At 34.7% G+C, this 22,504-nt stretch overlaps 1 long non-coding RNA gene across 13 annotated transcripts in view; it reads right to left on the bottom strand.

The window, feature by feature from the left end:
* LOC140624701 (uncharacterized) overlaps nt 1-22,504 on the bottom strand; it is a 360,972-nt gene that overhangs the window by 307,284 nt on the left and 31,184 nt on the right. The gene's annotated exons all lie outside the window — the stretch shown is intronic.

Genomic DNA, 22,504 nt, shown 5'->3' with positions numbered 1-22,504 from the left:
ATAAGCTAATGGAGGGAGTCTCAGATCAGTTAAATATGTTTTCCGTCAAAATAGTGGATTCAGTTTTAGCATAAAGTCCACTCCACGCTTCACTTCACCTTCACCCCAGGCAACTCCAGCAAGCAAATGACAATGCTCTATAAAGTATAACCACATAAAAGAAAGGAAAATTCCCATAGTTAAGAAACTAAGAGATAAGTAAAAGTTACAGAAGTGAATGAACTGTTGCTGAAAAGAACAGGGGGTTTTTGAAGCTGAGACACCCTTGTAAGACTGGATGTTAATGCCTTTGCTAAGTCAGTAGATGGAATCTCAGACCTGCACACAATGTCGTGTTGAGTGTAAGCTCTCTCCGTAAACCCAGGAACTCCAGTGGGCTGACCACCCAGGAAATATGAATGAGGTGTCCCCACTCATTGGCTATAGAAAATGGCAAAGAAGCTAAACTGTTTACCAGGAGCCATGGGCTGAAGGCAGAGTTTTGTATAAGAAATCAAGCCCCAAACTTCACACCACCTATTGATTTTGGATCTGAAATTATACTACTCAGATGGAGACCCTATAATATATAATTGGTAACATGCATATGTCCCTGCAAGGGAAAATACAACTCCCTAGGAATGTCCCCACAATCCAGAGCAGGTTGGACAGTCATGGAAGGGCACATGTTAAACCTATAATCACAGGAAAAGTTACAAACCACCGTAAGAAAACCAATCACTGTGACAGTCAACAGAAACAACCACCTGGAAAACCCAAACTTTAAGAAATGAAATCATGGAATAAAATTAAAGAAATATTTAAGTAAATATGTTAAATCTTGACCAGTACATATTCTTCTGCAGTCCCAGAAATTTGTCAGAGAATATAATCTTACCCTCTTTATAGCCTAACTGACATGAAAACTTTGACTTATGTAAACTCTTATTTTTAAGAATTTGTATTTCATTTACTATTTTTAAGGGGACTAAATTAAAGAATGGACAAAGCTACCAGAGAACCAGGTGCTAGATATCTTGTGCCTTACATGATCATTTTTACAGAAATGGAACTTTGTACTTTTTAAATCTATTTTGTATCAAGAAACGTAAGAAAATAATCTTACAAAATAGATTTCTGCATTTAGTACAGTGTTCAGTTAATAAATATGACATTTACCTGCCTACAAAGATTATTCATTGTGTTGGCATGCACGTATATGTGCATGTATAAATGCTAAAATTTCTTTCAGATTTAAATATCTTGTGTTTCTTCAAATTGTCTTGCTTGTTGTTCTTTTTTCCAGATAATGGGGATCTTGTAATTGATCATTTTTCCTTCCTTTTGAGTTAGTTACTTGAAAACTCAAGCCCAAATTGGGATGCCCTTTCAGTAATGTTGTATAGGCTTTATGGCATGGTGTCCATAGACCACCAGTTTCATAGTATTTTTTATTCTTATTTTTCTTTCATTCCCATTTTTTTCTTAATTTGTATTTGCCAATTATACAATATTCCTATAACTTATACATAAAATCTCTTTAGGAAAAAAAAATCAAGTGAGGTGTGTGTGTACGTAAGTGTGTGTGTGTGTGTGCGCGCGCGCGTAGTATTAAATTTCGCCTGGTGTTTTCCTTGATTACATTTTTTCCTTAAAATATGTATTACAGCTATCTAAAATAATGTTTTTGTGGCCAGTGAATGGACGCTTCCTTTTTACCACATCTGAGGTAAATTTCAAAGGTCAAAAGATTTACTGATCTCAAAGATCACCTGAACCATCCTTTATATCAAAAGAGGATTATACTTAAATTATTACAGATATAAGGCCATTGATTTTATTAAAGCTTATGTTTTGGTGGATGAAGAATACTGTATACTTAAAAAAAAAAAAAAAGATTTTATTTATTTATTTGACAGCACCAGCAGGGGGAGCAGCAGGCAGAGGGAGAGAGAAGCAAGTTCCCTGTAGAGCAGGATGCGGGGCTCAATCCCATGACCCTGGGATCATGACCTGAGCCCAAGGCAGCCCTTAACTGACTGGGCCACCCAAGCACCCTGACAATACTGTGCACTTACTCTTACAAATGGACACTCACCCAGGGTTAGTAGTGTCAAAGAAAAATTGCAACCAATGGAGTTAAATAGGTAAGAAAGTCTTACTCCAGTCTATTTGCAATGGAGCTCAGGTCTACTGCAAAAAGGGAAAGAGACTGAACTCAATTCCTCTAAAACAAAAGGCAGGAGGGTTTATAAGTATAGGAGTGAGCTAGTTGAAAAGTACTTGAGAATGTTAGAAGGGAGGTTGGCCAATATGATTAGATCGTCTGTATTTGCTAATTGGCACTTACTGAAGGTAGGCTTCTAACCAACCAAAGAGACTGGGAGATAGGGCTGCTACCTTTCGTAGTGATGACATTTTAAAGGGATGGCTCCCAGGTCCTTGAGAGAGACATTCCTGGGCTGTAAAACTGACAAAAGATTGGGAGGAGATTTATATCTCAAAGGAACAGAGAAATAATTTTTAATTACAAGTTTTATAAAGTAAATGCTCTGAGGAAAGGTAAGTCAGGAACCTATAATTGAGAAGAAACCTGTCTAAAGTTTATCAATCTAAGGAGAATGTTAAGCCATCTTGGTTAGTAGTCAGTCTACAAGCAGACAAAACCATATAGTTTCACTACATATTTAGATCAATAGAAGGAGATAGCTTGGTCTTTTAATTTAATTTATTTAATAAAATTTTTTTTTTATTTTTGAATGAAACTGTATACCCAGTGTGGGGCTCAAACTCATGACCCCAAGATCAAGAGTCACATGCTCTACCAACTGAGCCAACCAGGCACCCCAGCTTGGTCTTTTTAAAGATACATTATAACATATTTAAAGCATTTATTTTCATGATAGTGCAGTAATTTTATACACATGGCATTACTCTGCCTTTCTCTGTATCTGTCCTGTTCTCTTCCCTCTTCCTCTCCTCCTGACATTGTTAAGACTTTTTGGGACCATCCTCAATCATCACTGCTCACATTTAGTCTCAGGTGGTCACTGAGTTTTGGAGCTTCATTGTTAAAGCTACTTAAATCAATAATTCCATACCCAAGACGCTCGGCATATACTTTATGGCCTTGTTGTAAGAAATGAATGAGATAATGTATGTGAAAGCACATTGCACAGCGCTCCCCCCCCCCATAAAATAGCTGTTAAGAGATGTTTTTCAGTGATTCCATTTCTTGTGAATTTATTTCACCTCTTACAAGTCCCACCACTCTGCTCTTTATTCCTTGTTCCAGGGTTCAACTTCCTAGTCTCTCAGCTTTATTTGTAGAGATATGTTGTCTGCTGACAACGGTATGCGCATCTCTGGGCCCATGGTTCCACCAGTATAAATTCCTTCACTCTCCACACCTGCCCCTTGTCCCATCCCAACACATGCACATCCCAGTTCTGGTTTTCCTCTTACCCTAATTAGCACAGAGGGAGGCAAATACAGACCAGCCCCACTCTGTAATAACAGAGTCATCCCTGGCATCTGTAGAATGAGAGAGGTACAACAAGATTCCTGGCACATTTTCCACCTGAACACTTACAAAAATAAGAAACACCTTCCTGCTTTATGTTCTGGATGTTATGGTTTTGACAAAGTGAAGAGAAGAAAATTCAATAGAAGGATAGGAAAAAGGAGAAAAAAAATATGACAAGGACAGAAAACTAACCAAAGAAAACAGAAATAGATGAGAATTAGTTTAAAAGGTAGACATTAAATTAAAAGTAGCAGAAAGCTTTTGTTTTTCATTTTGTTTTGCTTTGAGAAAAGGTGCAGGCTAAAAGAAGAGCAGAGAAGACAAAACCACGTGCCAGTTGCCTCTCGGGAAAGGACTGGAGAACAGATGTCCTGATGGGAAAAGACTAGGAAGCTCCTCACAATGAGAAGTCAATTCCTTTTCATTTTCTTCAGCCCCCTGCTCATACACACACCCTAATAGCAAAATAACTCAATCCTTGGTTTATTGATTAGAGTAAAGCCACTGAGAATATTTCTATTTTGTCTAAATTCCTTCTCACTGGCTTCTGTTCTTGTACCTATTCTCTTCAACTCACCTCCCATTTCAGATAAATATCTGACCCAATTATTTTGGAATCTATTCTGTAAACCTTCTTCATCCTTCATTCTTTTTCCTTTTATTCATTTTTTTGTCTCCATAATTAGCATCCTGCATGTGCCCAGTATGTGTTCAGCAGAGGAAAGGATGTTTGTAAGGCTATTATAAATATTTGAGAAATGATTACTATTATCTTGCATAGTATGTACCATGAAAAATTTAATATATGTAAAAGAAGAATGATGGAATAAAAAGGAATAAATGCTAAGTAGCAGGGAACATTGTCACATATCTTTTGCTCACTCTGCCATGACAATAACTCCACGAACACTTTATTATGAAGGATAGACTGAATAATGACCCAAATAAAAATTTAATTTTCTTTCACTTTAAGTCTATTGAGTAGTTATTATGCCTAGTCCTTAAAAAGGGTAAAATAGTGCTTTCCATTATTCACAAAAGATACATTTGTGTGGATACTATTGTGCAATTATTCCATAGATCTCTTCTGTGACACTCAAGGAGTTTCAAATATAGTCAATATCAAATGGGACTCCGAATGTTGACGAAGTCACAATATAATAAGCAGGGATGGTTCAAGAAAAATATTCATTACTGACAGACATTAGAAATGTGTTTATGGAAGAATTGATCATAGAGCCAAAACTGGCATTTTTCAGTAGAACTGGTGCATTTCTTCCATTAAACTTGTAATGACTCGGATCCAAAGCATATTTAATTCATGGATCACTGCTGCAATATTGTGTCAACATGTACTTAGGGAGTCTTCAATGTATGGATCACTGCAGTGATAGACTGTAATGGTCCCTCGTCTATCTAGTTAATGCATATTACCATAGAACACTAATACAGGGGTTATTGATAAGACACTCCACAACCCATACTTTATAAGAAATTGCTGACAGATCCTTAGCATTATCAGTAGAGTTAGCAATAACAACAAACAACAAACAGAACTGTTGTTAAGACTTTTTAGGAAAAATACTTACAACAAACCTTTCTTGAATTTCACTCTGTGCTTAGATGCACATTTTATTTTAACATTGATTTTTTCCCTAAATTCTATCTTGTTATATAATATATATAGCTTTTCCACTTTTTCTGGCCATTTATGTGGCTTATTTTCATTGACTTTTTCAATAGGAAAAAAGTTACTGAGTTGAGGCTGAATACTGAAGTAATAAAGGATCTGATAAATTAGATAACTCCCAGGTGACTATAGGTAATAAATTGAAATTGATGCCCATTTCCCTTTCCTGGTCAATGGCAGGATATCTTAATATACATTTAGTCAAGAGTTTTGGCTGGCACGTTATAATTATTAACAGATATTATTGAGCAGCTTCCTTTTCATAAGAAAACCAAAGATTCTATCTAATAATTCATGTGGACTATTTTAATTCTCCAAAGAATTAAGTTCAGATTGTCCTCAACTGATAGTTATTCCAAGAAAAAAAAATTACATAATTTAAAATGCCAACCAATAACAATCGAAAGAAAGATATGTAGAAGAAAAATAAAAATCAATTGTTTTCACTTCCATTTTATCCATTGTGTGAGACAAAACTAATGAATTAAAAAAATACTATAGTACATACATAAAATGGAATACTACTCAGCAATAAAGAAAGTAACAAGAACTAATTCGCAATGGCAGGGATAGATCTAAAAATCATTTGTTAAATGAAGAAGCTAGATAGAAAAGACCATATATTGTATAATTCTCTTTATATGACATTATGAAAAAGGCAAGACTGTAAGGATGGAAAATGAGTTTGTGGTTGCTAGAGATTAGAGATGGAAAGGGGTGGGATCAAAGGACAAGCATGAGAAGAATTTTTGAACTGTGGAAAAAATTTGTACATTATTGTGGTGGAGGAAACATAACTCCATGCATTTGCCAAAAAAACAGAACTGTCCAAAAAGAGTGATAAATAAAATTGGCAGACATTTCCCAAGTGATAAAGAAAAACATCACCAGTGATCAGATATATTTTATTCCATGTATCCCTGATACAATGTACTGAGAAGTGATATTCTTACTAAAAAATCCATAACTTCAATCAAAGTATAAAAAACATCAGACAAATCCAAATCACAGGACATTCTACAAAATACTGACCATTACTCCTAAAAATATCAGTTTAATGAAAGACAAAAACAATCAAAGGAACTGTCACACCTTAGAGGAGCCTAAAGTGACATGACAACTAAATGCAATGTTGAATCTTAGATTAGACCCTGCAACAAAATAAGAACATTAGTGAATAAATAGTGAAAGCCAAGTAAAGTCTATAGATCAGTAGTTAGTACTATACCAGGGATATTTTCCTAATTTTAGTCATTTTACCATAGTTATGTAAGACGTTAACATTATGGAAGAAAGGAAATTATAAAGGATATACAGAAATTCTGTATACTATTTTTGCAACTCTTCTATAAGTCTAAAATTATTCAAAGATAAATGGTTTAAAAATATAATGAAAGTGCATGTCATATTGTAGGGGCTATATTTATGTGTTCATCAAGTGCCATGAGGCTAGGAGAAGATCAATAGTCATAGAAACATGACTTGATTTCATAAAATAATTTTTAAAAAACTCATGTAATTTGGATCAAATGCCATCTAATTCCATCCCTTCTTATAATATTTTAGGAATAGAACCCATTTTCTGTTTTATGTTCTTAAAACAACCAGAGAAATCAACTGTAGTAGTTATTTATTGCTATTGCTATCATCTTGACATTATCAGATTATTGGTTATTTGATATATAAATCATAACACACAATCGACCATCCTCAAATCACCACACTCAAAGTCTATTCCATGACTCCATTTCTGAAGAGAATCATGGATTCATAGACTACTTGAAATATGGGAAACTTAACAGAGATTATTTAACTTCAAAGGTTGCCACTGCTTGACTTCATATATTCTCTGTTTGACAACTGCCTAGGACACAGGCTGCAAGTTATGTGAATGTTACTCAAATCCCTAACACGCCAGCCTCACCCCTTTTTCAACCACTACAATCAGATTTTCACTTAAATTCCTTTTGTTTTGTCTGTTGGAACACTTTGGAAAATTTTGTTCAAATAAAGAATGCTAAGGCTGAAAGAAATTTCCCTCCTAACAAATGGAAAGTTGTATTTGAGAACGTTTTTATCCCTCTGCAATCCTACTTCATGAAATCTTAACTCTCCAATACCTCCTGTGCTGAAGTATGAAACCAACCAATATTTTAATGGCAACAACTAATCTTACAATTTCCTTACATGTTTCCTAAGGCCGTTATTAATAGTGTAAAAGAGAAGACAGCCTCTCATAGCCAGGTCTTGGCACATCAGTATTAGCTGGGCTTTGGTATTACTAAGAGTTGGACTAATGGCTATATCATGTTGTTATCATGAACAACAAGATTGTTCACAGAACATTAATGTGAGATAAGACCACTCTGCATCAGCCATTAATCTGGACAAAAACAAGACTACTAAATAATCATGTCTGATCACAGACAATATCACACACATTTCTAATCTTAAAAATGACCAAACATCTGCCAATCCTGGCTAATATGAGTGAATGCTGCTTATTTACCTAACATAACATTAGCCTTACTGCATTCTTTTTGTTTTCTAGATAAGAATTATGAAGAAACAAACATAGAGTTACCACTACTTTCTAATCCACACCAATCCACACCAAAGCCCTGTTTCCTTGAATCTTTCCCCCAAAGCACCTAACAGAAGCCAAAATTCTACAGCCAAAATTCTATAGGGAGTCCTCTCTAAAACCCTCCACTGACATACTCCATGCATTCCCATGGCACCATCTCTCCCCTCCTGCAACAAGTCAATAAACCCAACTTTGTTCAACTAAACCTATGTTCCTGATGGTCTTTGGTTGAGGGGCATTGACAAGAATGTAAAAGGAAACATTTTATAACACATTTGGAGGGCCACCTTGAGTGTCAGCCTTTCTTTTCCCCATATCGTCCCCATCTTCACATGAAAAACAAACAAACAAAACAACAACAACAACAAAACCACAACACAGCTAGCTCACAAGAAGAAACTGGTGCCTTAAAAAGGGTCTATAGATCCTACATTATTTCACAAGGAAGCACTGGCCTCCGTTCTTTTCTTCAGGCTGGGTTGGCCCCGCTGTGACAAGACCATGTTGAAGGAGGTTAAGATATTCTATTGAGGTGCTACTGAAGAGTTATTTGTTATTCAAATGTATAGTATGACTGTTTTAACAAGGTCCATTCTGAGAAGAAAAGTTCATATAATTTAAACATGAGTTATTTACTTAGTCATTTTTGATTTTGGCAAATTATAGTCAATACTGATGGACTGTTGTGGAGAAAAATAGATCAAAACCAACTTAAGATTTCCTCATATCTGGGCAAGAACTAGAATAGAAAATCCTTGTGATGGGATAAAAACAGCCCTATGGACCAATGACTCAAAACAGCAACAAATTACTCTATTACAATATACAATATTTAGGAATATTTTAGAAGAAAACATTTTGGGTTCATAAAAATAGACTACTTATTTAGTATGGATAGATGACTTAACTGTCTGTCTATGCAGTCCCTGACTTGCTTGAAATCCCAGGTTACTGGCAGGTTATTATTGCTTGTCGTGACCTTGAAATTTACTCAAATCTGTCTAAGCTCAAGTTTTTCATCCCTAAAATATAAGCTCCATTAGGGCACAGATTCTGTCTCTTTAGTTCACTGCTATTTTCCTGGTGCCTAGAGCAGTTCCTGGATCATAGCAGACAGAATAGAAGGCAGGATTTATAACATGGTAGTATAGTATCTAGTAAATAGTAGATATTTAATACGTGTTTCTTGTTATTGTGATGATGGTGGTGATGACAGTCTCATGATTTCAGGCGTAATTTAAAAACAAAATGTAACACTCTCATTAATTTCATTAATATAGCAAGTCACTGAAATAAGGAGAATTTGAAAGAATCTGAGTTAGTCACTAAGTAAAGAGTACTGCCTTTTAATTAATATAGAGGAAAAAAAAGGCATCTTCATTTGGACATGAAAGGCTACATGAAAAAAAAAAAAAAAACCCTGAAAATGTTCCATTCTCATCTACACACTTCAAAAATAGTATCAAAATCATTTTTTTCCCATTCTAAAATTTGTATAAACTAAGAAGTGGGAAAGGGAGGATTTAGAGAAATGTAATAAGATACACAGGAATTTAAAACCTTCTCTTACCAAATTATTATATTACTGATCACTGTCTAGCTTTTCTCTTCTAGACTCAGGAGAATAGCTGAAGTTCTCCAAAAGTTTTAGTAGCCATTTGATTTTGGGTGGCTCGCTGTCTCTGCCAGTTCAAGTTTTAATCTAAGCAGTTTGGAGTCTTTCAGTTATAAAGATGGGAATGAGAACTAAACTGTGTAGGGGAGAAGACTATGCCACCCTAAAATATGCCACTTTGGCATAAAACTTATTTTGAGCTGAAGGCAACTGAGAAGAAGTAGAAAAGCTCTCTGCCCTCCATCTACCGAAAAGCAGGACATAAATTTACAAAGGTGTTCCCTCACCCTTCTCTACCCAGAAGGACAGCATTAATCACCAGAGACAACTTTCAACCATTAGCCCAGAGTTGAATCTATATAACAAACTTTACTAACTAGCTCTTGTCTCCCATTCGTTCCCCCATATATATAATTTCTTGCCCTTAGAAACTCAAAATCCTTCCTTTTCCTTTGTCTTGTCACTATTCTAAAAATTATTGTTTCTCTGCTACAACGCTATGTAAGCACAAGTTCTAGCCACCCCTTTGGATACTCCCATGTGTAAGCCCAATGCACATGCTAATAAACTTCAGTTTATTTTGCTCTTATTAATCTTTTATTGGTCTAATTTATAGGTCCTTGCTGGAGAACCTAGGAAAGCAATAGGAAAAGAATTTTTTCTCCCTTATTGCCGCTTTAGGAATGAAAAGCCTCCAAACTGCTTGCATGTTCATCCCGAGCCAGGGAGGTATCTCTTTGCTTGGTGCTCCTCCTGGCCTCCTATGTACCTGCACCATCACATCAGGGGGGAGCCCCTCCTCTTGGTACGGGGTCCTGCTATGTCTTTGAAACCCCCAAATAGCCTACTCAGGCCTAGGTTTCTTCTTGATGTAATTAGGAAATAATAACCTCTTGGATCTTAACATTTTTCAAGCCTAGGAGAGACAAACAACAGAGGGTAAGCCCCCAAGGTAACTTGCTGCCTAAACAAACATCCGACATTGCCTGAGGTTACTGCTTCCTCAATGACAGTCTGACATTTGGTCGCCCAGAATAGACTAAACTGTCCCCTGTTTTGCTAACTTAGCTTTTTCTAGTCTCTGTTGATAGTAACATTTATTCACTTACTAGTAGCTTATAGAGAGGTACATTGGCGAATTCAATCTGTTGAGAAAGCTGTGCTCTATTACTGCTCTCTCCCTGTAACTCTTATTCCAGAATGTTCTTACCTGTCCTTTCTATTGAGTACTCTGAAGTATATAGTGCTCTATGGAGGCAAACTTTTTCTCAATCTCTGATTCATGAAAGTGATTGATTATGTATTAGGCATCAGGTAGATCATAAAAAATATGCTACCTTCAAAGCATTTTTTCTTCTTTTCCATGTACATTTGCATTTAGAAGAGCGAGAAATTCCTTTTTTACATATGTCTTTAACTATTTGTTTATTTCTTTGGGTTCCCAAAATTTCCAAGAGGTGGGAGAAATTAAGTGAGAGAAAGAGATTTCAACATAGGTGGGTATAAGATCAGCAAAGGTAGCAGCAAGCCAAAGTAAGTTGTTTAGAAATTCATTAATTCACTCTTTGAATGTTTAGATTAATCACATGAAAATTAGTGTTTGCCTCTGGAACAACTAGGTGGTGATAAATTTATTAAATGTCTTTTATACTGACAAATCCTAACTTGCCAAATGTTGCTTTGTTTATGTGTGTAAATATATGCAAAGTAATTCAAACCTCACTTTGAAAATCTTCGACTTTATTTATCACTAAAATTGCCTGTCAGCCTCAGAAGAGACAATGAGGTAATTTGTTAATGGCTAGAAGTGGAGCCCAGGGAGACGTGATTAAACCTAGCTAAAGACTGTGGGGATTTCCTACATGTAGACCCACAGGTTAATGTTCATCTTTCATGATCTTCTAAAGTATATCTTGCCTCCTAATCCGTGAAGTTTAAAATATTCTGTCTCTTAATACTGACAAGGGCCAATTTATTAATTCTCCCATTTTAAATTTATTTATAAGACCAAACATATCTTAGTAGAGATGGAGGATATTAAATCAATTATGTGATTTAAAAAAATTTCAAAACATTGTCCTTGGCTAACTTAGAGAGGTTATAAACAAGCTTGCAGGTTCAATAAACAATACACCTTCTATTTAGTAATAACATCTAACATTCATTAAGTACTTACTGCACTCTAAACATTTTGCATGTATGCATTCATTTAAAAAAAATAATGCTTACAGCAGCCTTATAGGATAGGTATTATTATTATTATGCCAGTTTTGCAGATAAGGAAACTGAGGCATTAAAATCTTGGATAGCTTGTCCAAGGTCACACAACTAATAAAGTGGCAGCACTGTACCCATACTTAAATCCAGGTAGAACAGTGCCACAGTGCATGAATGTTAGAGCCTTTTTCACAGCAACAAGCATTTTCCCAGTGTATGTAGATGATACTATATCTAATAAAGTACAGATACTAGAAAAGCAGATCCTGATTCTCAAAAGCCAATGCATACCAGAACTATGACTACTTTTATCTTGCAATTTCTTGAAATTACTCTGGTCTTCAAAATGAGGTTTTTATCCTCAAAAGTCTAGAAGATGTAGGCTTGGCGCAATTCATCATACTCACAAAGCCTCTCCTTCACCTCTCAAGAATAACAGAGACTGAATTCTCCAGGAATAGCCCAAGGGCTCTGCTTAATGCTGAAGAATGAGTAAAGATCACCTGGGCTGGGAGTTGGGAAGAGAACATAGAATGAGCTCCTAGGAGAGGGAGCCATTACAGATAGCTGGCAGGACCATAGAGATCCAGAGTCAGGAAGAATTCATTGCCAGGGCAGGGGTCCACTTGGAAACTGAGCCAATGCCTGCACAACATGGGTTATCTTTGAGGTGAGAATTGTGCACCTATCCAACAGATGTGGAGTTAGGGTCCTTTGTCTACAGCTGCTTACAAAAGCCTTGAATCACTCAGCAGTGAGATACCTCACTTGAACTGTTACAGTAACTTACATGGGGGATAGAGCAGTGATGAAACCCACTCCCAATAGTAACTACACAACTAGAATGCGACACTCTTACTTTCAATATACCTGATAAGTCTTTGAAGACAAACCTTTTGTAGGGAAAGTAATAGTTGGAACAATTTTCTTATTTCCTTGAGTTTTTTCTTTAATTTTTATTTGCTACATCTTTCGACTTCTCAGAATTGTGGTAAAGATTATTTGCCATAATTAACAGAAAAACAACTGTGTATGTGAAAACAAGAGCAAAAATTCTTATGGGATAAATGTGAAATATGGTGGCTTTGAATTTTGACTTAGAGTATCCAGAATATGTTTTTATCAGATTGATAGACACTTAAATGATATTGCCATTACATATGTTTAACATCGTAGGAAAAAGCATTTGCTACCAAGTCAGCAAGAGGTGTTTTCTAACCAGGTACATGACTACACAGTTCATGTTCCATTTTAACTTTATAATGTAGACCAGGGAAATGCAATTGATGCACATGCTCCTTCTGCTTGCATCATTTCTTTCACTGATCCAAGTACACATTATTAAGGTCTCCTCATGTACTCCAATCTTTACCCACTAACTAGTCTATGAACTGAAAATGATATGAATGACTAATCAGCCCAAAGAGATCTAAGTTACCCCCATTTGTTCCATTCCTATTTGGCTTTCTTGCTGGCTGAGCTTTTGTGACCTTGTGAAAAACGGCTGTTTGATCTAAAAATGTGTTTTATTTCTAGGTAATGGACTATGTCAACTTCCATTTCTTATGGAATCCACAGAATACAGTCCAGCATAGCAGGACATTTCTTACATTCTTATTTGCTTGTTCTTTCCCAACACACACTTTAACACAACTGACTTCCCGATCTTTACTTATATCTCCTGACTTTAGCAATTGGGTTTTCAATTTCTATAGTATTCCCTTTATGGAGCACAGACATTTGCTGAAGAATATAGTACATTTCGTTTTCCACTCATGTAGCTAGGAAGAAAGAAAGTGCACCTATATCTTGAGGCCTTTTCAGTTAAATGAGTTTGGCTCAATCTTGCCCAGCTTTTAGTTCTTCCATTAGTGTTAGAAGATGCTTCAGTGAAATGTGCTTTATTTTCCTATAACGGAGGCACCCTTATTCCCACTTTGACACTGAGAGTATTAAAACTTGGTTTCCAAAGTCGTAATCGTAAATTTCCCCAGAAGAGTCAGATTTAGATCATTATGCTAATTTAGCAATATATAATTTAAAGTATATATATATAGAGATATAGATATATCTCTCTATATATATAATTGCTTATTAATCTGGCAAAAACTATATTTTAGCCCTGATAGAATTATTTGGTAAGCCCACTGAGACGAATCTAAGTGATGAGAGCTGGTGTGTCAAAATTCTTAGTTTTCAAATGGATGTTAGACTCAAGGAAACTTTTTTTAAAAATACCAAAATAGGAGCACCTCAGTGGTTCAGTCAGTTAAGCATCGGTCTCTTGATTTGGCTCAGGTCATGATCTCCAGGTTGTGGATTTGAGCCCAGATTCAGGCCCCATGGCTAGCAGGGAGTCTGCTTGAGATTCTCTCTCTTCTTCTCCCTCTGCCCCTCCTCCCACCATTCACACTCACTTTTTCTCTTTCTCTTTAAATACATAAATAGAATCTTTAAAGAGAGAGAGCAAGAGAACGTGACAGAGAAATGCCAAAATAAAAGTATCCTTTGTGGAGGCCATAGAGCTACAACAGCGTAAGACATGGATCCAGCTCACTAGAAGATACAATGAAATCTCATTTTCTACCCTCATTCTTTCTGAAAAACAAAAATTGAATTTTAAAATTTTAATTTATTAGTATTAGTATTTTAGTAAAATTTTAATGGCTGTAGCCATTAGATATTCCCCATACTATTTACTTTAAAAAATATTATTTGCTCTGCTCCATGATAAATTACAATGTTTAAAAGGTTTGTTTCCTGAATATACCTCTTGCAATAGAATCTCAAAGATAAAGTAATAAAATACAGCTTGTATTAGTAAGAGTTCTCCAAAGAAACAGAAACTATCTTTCATAATATTCATGATGAGGAACTTGTTCACATGATTACAGAGGCTGAGTAGTGTTTAGTCTGCCATTTGCAATCCAGAACCCAGGAAAGCTGATTTCATTCAGTGAGAATCCAAAAGCCTGAGAATCAGGCAAGCCCATGGTATAAATCTTAGTCCAACTGAGGGGAGAAGATTAAGATATCCCAGTCTACAGAAGCAAGGAAAAAGGAGTGAACCCCTCCTTCCCCTAACTTTTGTTCTTTTGGGGGGCTTCAGTGGACTGGATGATGCTCACTAACACTGGGAAGGGCGATCTACTTTCCCAGAATCCACCATTCAATTGCTAATACCAGTTGTCACAGCCCTCACAGACACATCCAGAATTATGCTTAATCGGAGCACCCTGTGGCCTGTCATTTTGACACATAAAATTAACTACCACACATCTTATGTTATAAATGAGGAAACTGAGCCCGAGTAACTAACCCTAATCTCTGAGCATGTTAGTGCAGCATTAGACCTAAATACTGGGTTCTTCAATACGTCACTTTGTTTCTCCTGTGAAGTGGATGCTTGTCAACTTAAAAGTTTACTTAAATGACAATTTGAGTTTTAAAAAATATGGACATTTCATCTAGGAGCAAAGAGTCACACTCAACCCCCAAGTTCAAACATGTCATGAGATTGTAACAGAAAAAAAAAATACTATTTGTAGAGATAGGAAGATAAGGAATAAAGAAGATAAACTATCTTCCTAAAACGAATATATTAGCAAATATCTGATGCCAAAAATATATACTTCTTATGTTCATTACAATTTAATATTCACAATATATTGAAACACCAAGTTTTCCTTAGTGCATGACTTGCCTCACAGGCTACAAATAGCCACCATTAGCTGCTTTCTTATTTTCTTTACCATATGAATGTACTCATCCATAGTATGGCATCCATGACCTAAGGATTGATCTCAAAAGAGGAACTAACAATTTATTTTAGTCAATGATGTTTCAGGTAGTATGCTAAATATTTAATGTAGAATATTTCATTTACTCTTCACCACAATCTATGAGATTGGTATCATTCCCTCCCTCTTTTTTTTTTAATTAATAGAGTATAACTGACCTATGATGTTTCAGGTGTACAAAATTGATTTGACAGTATCATTCCTTTTGGAAGACATGAAAAATGAGCCCAAGGCTACATAAATGTCATAATATATAATAGTAAAAATTTAGAAAGTATTTTCATATTTAATAAAGCTAGTCAACTATAGTAAGCTCACCTTTAATGAAGCCATTATTTTTTAGATTTATTTATTTATTTATTTATTTATTTATTTGACAGAGAGAAAGTGAATGAGAGAGAGAGAGAGAGAGAGAGCATGAGAGGGGTGAGGGGCAGAGGGAGAAGCTGGTTCCCTGATCAGCAGGGAGCCTGATGCTGGGCTTGATCAGGAACAGGCCCTGAGCTGAGGTCGGAAGCTTAATCGACTCAGCCACTCAGGTGACCCTAGTGAAGCTGTTAAAATGATGGCTTCACTAAAAAAAGTAGAGGAACAAGAAAAAAATGTTTGGGAATATTATATTTAAAAAAATACATGACAGTGTATGCTAACTCATTTCAAATCTTTAGAAATGTTCATATAAACAAGGAAACAATTAATGAAAATATAACAAATAATTCAATATAATTATAAGAAGACAATCTAATCAGAGTTGTATGAGGGTGGCCATATAGGGCCTTTTTTCTTTTTTATATGTTATGATTGATTTCTGTAATGTAAATATGTCACTTTTGCACAGATAAAAATTCTGTTCTATGAAGAACTAAAATGCAGTATAATTTAGGTAATACTAAAAATAAATCTACCTAAAAATGAATTTATTAGTTTTAGGTATTTTTAAATCTGAAATTTAATATATCATTTTTATTTCATAATATTCACAATAATAGTTTCCATATTCTATTAGTATTTTATTTAAAATTTCCCCAAAGTCTGGGATGGCTGGGATGCTCAGCAGTTGAGTGTCTGTATTCGGCTCAGGGCATTATCCCAGGGTCCAGATCAAGTTCCACATCAGGCTCCCTGGAGGAGCCCGCTTCTCCCTCTGCCTATATCTCTGTCTCTCTGTCCCTGTCTCTATCTCTGTTTCTGTGTGTGTGTGTGTGTGTGTGTGTGTCTCATGAATAAATAAATAAAATATTTAAGAAAATAAAAAATCTCCCAAAGTCTATCTGGTATTTCTTTGTTTAAATTTCTCCCCTCGTAATATTCCTTATTAGATATTTGGAATGATTTGTCATATGTAAAATATTACACTAGAACTAAGGTCAAACTTGCCACCTGAAAGTTTTTTAGATGCTTAAATTAGCTCTCACTTTTCACTGTTTTATGGGTGAAAATATCCTATTTGGGGAGCTGCTTCCCCCTATTATCCTTTGATTTTATATACAGCTGCATGTTCAAACTTAAAAACAATTTCAATCAAAACCAGACTTCTCTATAATGACTACGAATGAAAAATAAATAGATATGTTGAAAGACTTGGTCTGGCTTGCCTTGCTTTTCTTTTCTTTTCTTTCTTTCTTTCTTTCTTTCTTTCTTTCTTTCTTTCTTTCTTTCTTTCTTTCTTCCTATTTTTTCTATTGGCACAGAAATAATTTGGCTGCAAACCATCTCATCTCTATAGCATGCATAACTATTTTGTCCATTACTGTTCAATTGAAAAAAGAAGAATGTTTAAAAATAGAAACAGGAAGGTGACTTTTGATTTTAGATGGAGAGTCTCCTTTGTGGCACCTGGGCTTAAAAATCATTGTTGAAAAATAGTTCACTAATCTCAGGGGTTTGAGAAAGAAGAAAGGATGAAGAACCTCAGAGAGATGTGCAGGGCCAGAATCATGCATAGTTGGCCAGTGCTTTCTCTCTGGTCCTTTACATACCGTGATGAGCAATACCTGGAAAATAATGCTGTGAGAGATGAAGTCATTTACCCAATGGCCAGGCATTTAATGATAGGGTTCCAGAGGAACTATAGGCCTAAAGATTAAGCTTTAGGGTAGGTGACGAAAGAGAAAGATTAGAAACAAAACAATAAAAACCTAAATATACTAAATGCTACAAATCTTCAAGTAGTACTTAATCTAAATGGATTAATGTGGCTTTATGTTAGTAGATTAGCCCTCCAATAATAATAATAATATCTAAACAAAATTTTAAAAATATAATACACTAAAGAATGAACAAAAGAAGCAAAAACTAGAAGGGATTTGATCCTTGAAGAAAAGGAAATACACGAAGTTCAGGATAGGACTAGTTACATGGCTTTTCTTATTGAGAACATTCCTAAAGTCTGTACAGAGCTGGCAAACAGAACTCCAGTTTTTATTTCATTTCATTTTACTTTTCCTTGCTTTTTATTTAATTGAGGCGTCAAATGAAATAGTCTGGGGCTACCTAAACAGACAAAAATCAAAGGAAGAAATCCCATAAAGGATCCACAGTGGAGGAAGACCCAAAATTATCCTACAATTTTTTTCCCTTACATTCTTGGCTGACCACTTAGTGGCAAACATGTAAGGAAGACTTGAGGACCCTACAGGAAAAGAACAGCTAGAAAGCTGGAAGAATTGAGCAGAGTTTTCAAGGACTTCCTATTGTATGAGAGTTTGGAGTGTGAATCCTTCCATGTTAGAGCGGCTTGGTAAATACCTCAGGTGTGACAAAGATTCACTGTAATAAAAACAAGTCTACACAAGTTCAAAGTGATAAGTAAATAATTTAACAATCTGATATAACAAAAAGTAACATTCTTCATAAGATCACAGAATCAACAGTCTCTACAATTAGGATTTCCAGGGGAAAAAAATAGCAGGTAATAACTTAAACAGAAAAATATGACCAGTTATCTATCTGTCTCTTTCTCTCCTCCTCTCTCTCTCATACACACACATACACACACACAGAGTCAATAAAAACAGATATGATGTGACTAAGATATTGGAGCTAGCAGACAAGGAATTTAAAGTAGCTATTACAACTAGGTTTAATGTAGTAAACTAAAAATATATCTATAATGAAAAAATAGTAAATCTTAGTAGAGAAATGGAAACTATTAAAAATAAATAAATGAAGTTCTAGCATGGAAAATTATATGATATGAAAATTTTCCTTAATGGTCATAAAACCAAGTTGGAGGAGAAAGAGACCTGATCAGTAAAATTAAAGAGAAATTATTAGAAATTAGTTAATCTGAAAAATTGAGAAATAATAGATTAAATAATAAAATTCAGGTTCCCAGTGACCTGTAGAGCAATATGTAGTAGTCTAAGACATATGAAGTAGAGTCCTAGAAGGAAAGAGAAAAATAAAGGGTGGGGGGGAGGGAGGGATAAAAAATTTGTTCCAAGAAATAACCAAAAGTTTCAAAAGTTTCGTGAAAATACCAAATTTGCAAGTTCATACCTAAATTAATGCCAAACTAGATTAATACAAAGAAAACCACACTGAGGTATATTATTGTCATAACACTGAAAATCAAACACAGAGACAAAACCTTGAAAGCAGCCAGATATAAAACGTCAAATTACACAAGGGGAAATAAATACATGAATGAGTGCTAGCTTTTACCAGAAACAGTAAAGGCCAGAAGATAAGGAAACAATATCTTTGAAGTCCTATAAATATATAAACTGAAATTCTTTTTTTCCATATAAAATACACTCCAAAAATTAAGGAGAGACAGTTATTTTCAGATAAGTAAAAGTAGAGAGAATATATCACCATCAAATATTAGATCTGAATTAAAAAATGCAACAGGGAGTATACAGGTTAAAGGTAAATGTACAAGATGAAATATAAACTCGCAAAAAGAATCAGAACTGGAAATTATAAAAAATATGTGAGTAAATATAAAAACAAAACTCTTCATTTCTTTAAAAGGTCTATGCTTGTTCAAAGCTAAAAAGCTACAACATTATATTGTTAGAAATTTGATGTACGTAAGCATAAAATATATTAAAACAATAGCACAGAAGACAGGAGGACAAAGTGGTACAATTTTAAGTACACTCTGATAAGTTAAGGACACATATATAATCCCTACAGCAACCAGTAAAAATAACACAAAGATATATAATTTAAAAATCATTGGAGAAATCAAACTAGAATATTAAACTGGAAATATTAAACTCATTTTTTTAAGGGAAGGAAAGAAATAGCAGAGAAGAAACAAACACAAGAGATGGGACATATAGAAAAAATGGTATAATGATAGACTCAGTTCAAGCTGAATCAATAATTAGACTAAATGTAAAGTTCTAAACACTCCAATTAAAAGACACAAATTGTCTATGACAAATGAGACAAGAATATACAATGGGGAGAAGACAGTCTTTTCAATAAATGATGTTAGGAAACCAGGACAGCTACATGTAAAAGAATGAAACTGAACCACTTTCTTACACCATGCACAAAAATAAATTCAAAATGGATCTAAAAAACCTAAATGTGAGACCTGAAACCATGAGGCTCCTTAAAGAAAACACAGTCAGTAATCTCTTGGATGTCAGCTTTCGCAATAAATTTATGGGTATCTCTTCATGCAAAGGAAATAAAAGCAAAAATAAACTATCATGACTACATGAAAATAAAAAGCTTTTGCATGGCAAAGGAAATTATCAACAAAACAAAAATCCAACCTACTGAATGGGAGAAGATATTTGCAATGATATATCTAACTGAGGACTAATATCCAAAATTTACAAATAAATTACATAACACCCAAAAAAACCCAATTAGAAAAGGAGCAGAAGGTCTGGACATTTTTCCAAACAAGACATACAGATGGCCACCAGACACATGAAAAGATGCTCAACATCACTATTTTTCAGGGAAATGCAAATAAAAACCACAATATTAAATTTTACCACTTAGAATAGTTAGTATCCAAAAGATTATAAATAAGTGTCAGTGAGGATGTAGAACAAAAGGAACCCACATGCATTGCTAGTGGAATTTAAATTGGTGTAACTATTTTAGAAAACAGTATGGAGGTTCCTAAAAACAAAACAAAAAAAAACAAAAACAAAAACAAAAAAATAACCATATGATTCAATAATTCTATTTTAGGATATTTACCCAAAGAAAACAAAAACACTAATTCAAAAATATATCTGCACTGCTATGTTTACTGCAGCATTATTTACAATAGCCGAGATATGGAGCAGTCTAAATGTTCACTGAGAGATGGATGAAAGAATAAAGAAGTGATGTGTGTATATATAATGGAATATTACTCAGCGATCAAAAAGAATGAAATCCCGCCATTTCCTGTGAAAAAACCTAAAAGGTATTATGCTAAGTGAATAAATCAGAGAAAGACAAACATGCATGATTTCACTTATATGTGGAATCTAAAAAAGAAAAACAAGAAGAAATGAACAAACAAAAATCAAACACACTCTTAAATTATAGAGAACAAACTGATAGTTGCCGGGGGAAGATGGGTGGGAAAAATAGATAAAAAGTATTAAGAGATACACACTTCCAAAAAAAGAGGAGAGATTCTTAGATTTTAAAGGGAAAGCAAAATCCAAGTACATGCTGCCATAAGAAAGGCATTTTATTTTATTTTTTTAAGATTTTATTTATTTATTCATGAGAGACAGAGAGAGAGAGAGAGAGGCAGTGACACAGGCAGAGGAAGAAGCAAGCTCCATGTAGTGAGCCTGATGTGGGACTCAATCCCAGGACTCAAAGATCATGCCCTGAGCTGAAGGCAGGCACTTTAACTGCAGGTGTCCCAAGAAAGGCATTTTAAATATGAAGACTGGTTAAAAGAAAAATATATACTGTTCAAATATCAATCATAAGAAAATTGAAGTACTTCTATTAAGACAAATGATGAGTTCAAAACAAGAAATATTGCCAAAATTCAGAGAAACATTTTATATCAATTAAAGAGTGAATTCATCAATAAGGTATAATATTCCTAAACATGTAATACATAATAGCAAAGCTTCAAAATGCAAGAAGCAAAAAAACCCCAGAAATTAAAGGACAAATAGATCTATCCACAGTCACAGCTGAAAGTTTGCATGCTTCTCTTTCAGTAATTGATAGAACAGCTAGACAAAAAAACTAGAAAGTTCATAAATTTCAACAATAATATCAAACTGTTTGTCCTGACATTCATAAACACTTCAACTAACAGAAGTAGAGAATCATCTTTAAAAATGCACATGAGGGGGTGCCCGGGTGGCTCAGTGGGTTAAGTGCCTGACTTCAGGTCAAGTTATGGTCTCAGGGTCCTGGAATCCAGCCCTGCTCAAGGCTACCTGCTCAGTGGGGAGTCTGCTTATCCCTCTGCCCCTTCCTCTACTTGTGCTCTTTTCCTCTCTCCCTCAAATAAAATCTTTAAAAATAAATAAATAAATAAATAAATAAATATGCACATAACATGTTCAGCAAGAGAAGCCATATCTGTGCAATAAATCTTAAACTGAAAAATGTTCAAAATTACCTTATAACTAAACTTAACCAGTATAGGGAGGCCTGGGTGGCTCAGTCAGTTAAGTGGTGGACTCTTGATTTTGACTCAGGTCAGGATCTCAGGATCCTGGGATCCAATCCTGGCATTGGGCTCCATGCTCAGTCTGAAGTCTGCTTGAAATTCTCTCTCCCGCCCCCCGTGTCCTCCCACCTACTCTCAATCTCTCTCAATCTCTCAAATAAATAAATAAATCTTTAAAAATTTTCAATCAGTAGAAATTAAAAACAAAGTTAATTTTAAAAATAACAGATATCTAAAAGCTTCAAATATAAGGAAATTAAACAATCTACACTGTATTTAATTATACTCACCTAAGAAGAAAACATATTTTTAGCTTAATAGTTAATAATAAAAAGTATAGTATATTTAAATTGCTAAAATAAAACACTTGGAAGGAAATTCATACCTTCAAAAACTTATACTAGAAAAGCTAAAGGTCAAAATCAATGACTTAAATTATTATTTTAGGAAATTAGAAAAAGAGTAAGTTATTGCAAGTAG

This window comes from Canis lupus, chromosome 35, assembly GCF_048164855.1.
Source record: "Canis lupus baileyi chromosome 35, mCanLup2.hap1, whole genome shotgun sequence".
NCBI classification, from domain to species: Eukaryota; Metazoa; Chordata; class Mammalia; order Carnivora; family Canidae; genus Canis; species Canis lupus.
Note: the sequence above shows the minus strand (reverse complement) of the source record. Positions and strands in the feature narration are given on the sequence as shown.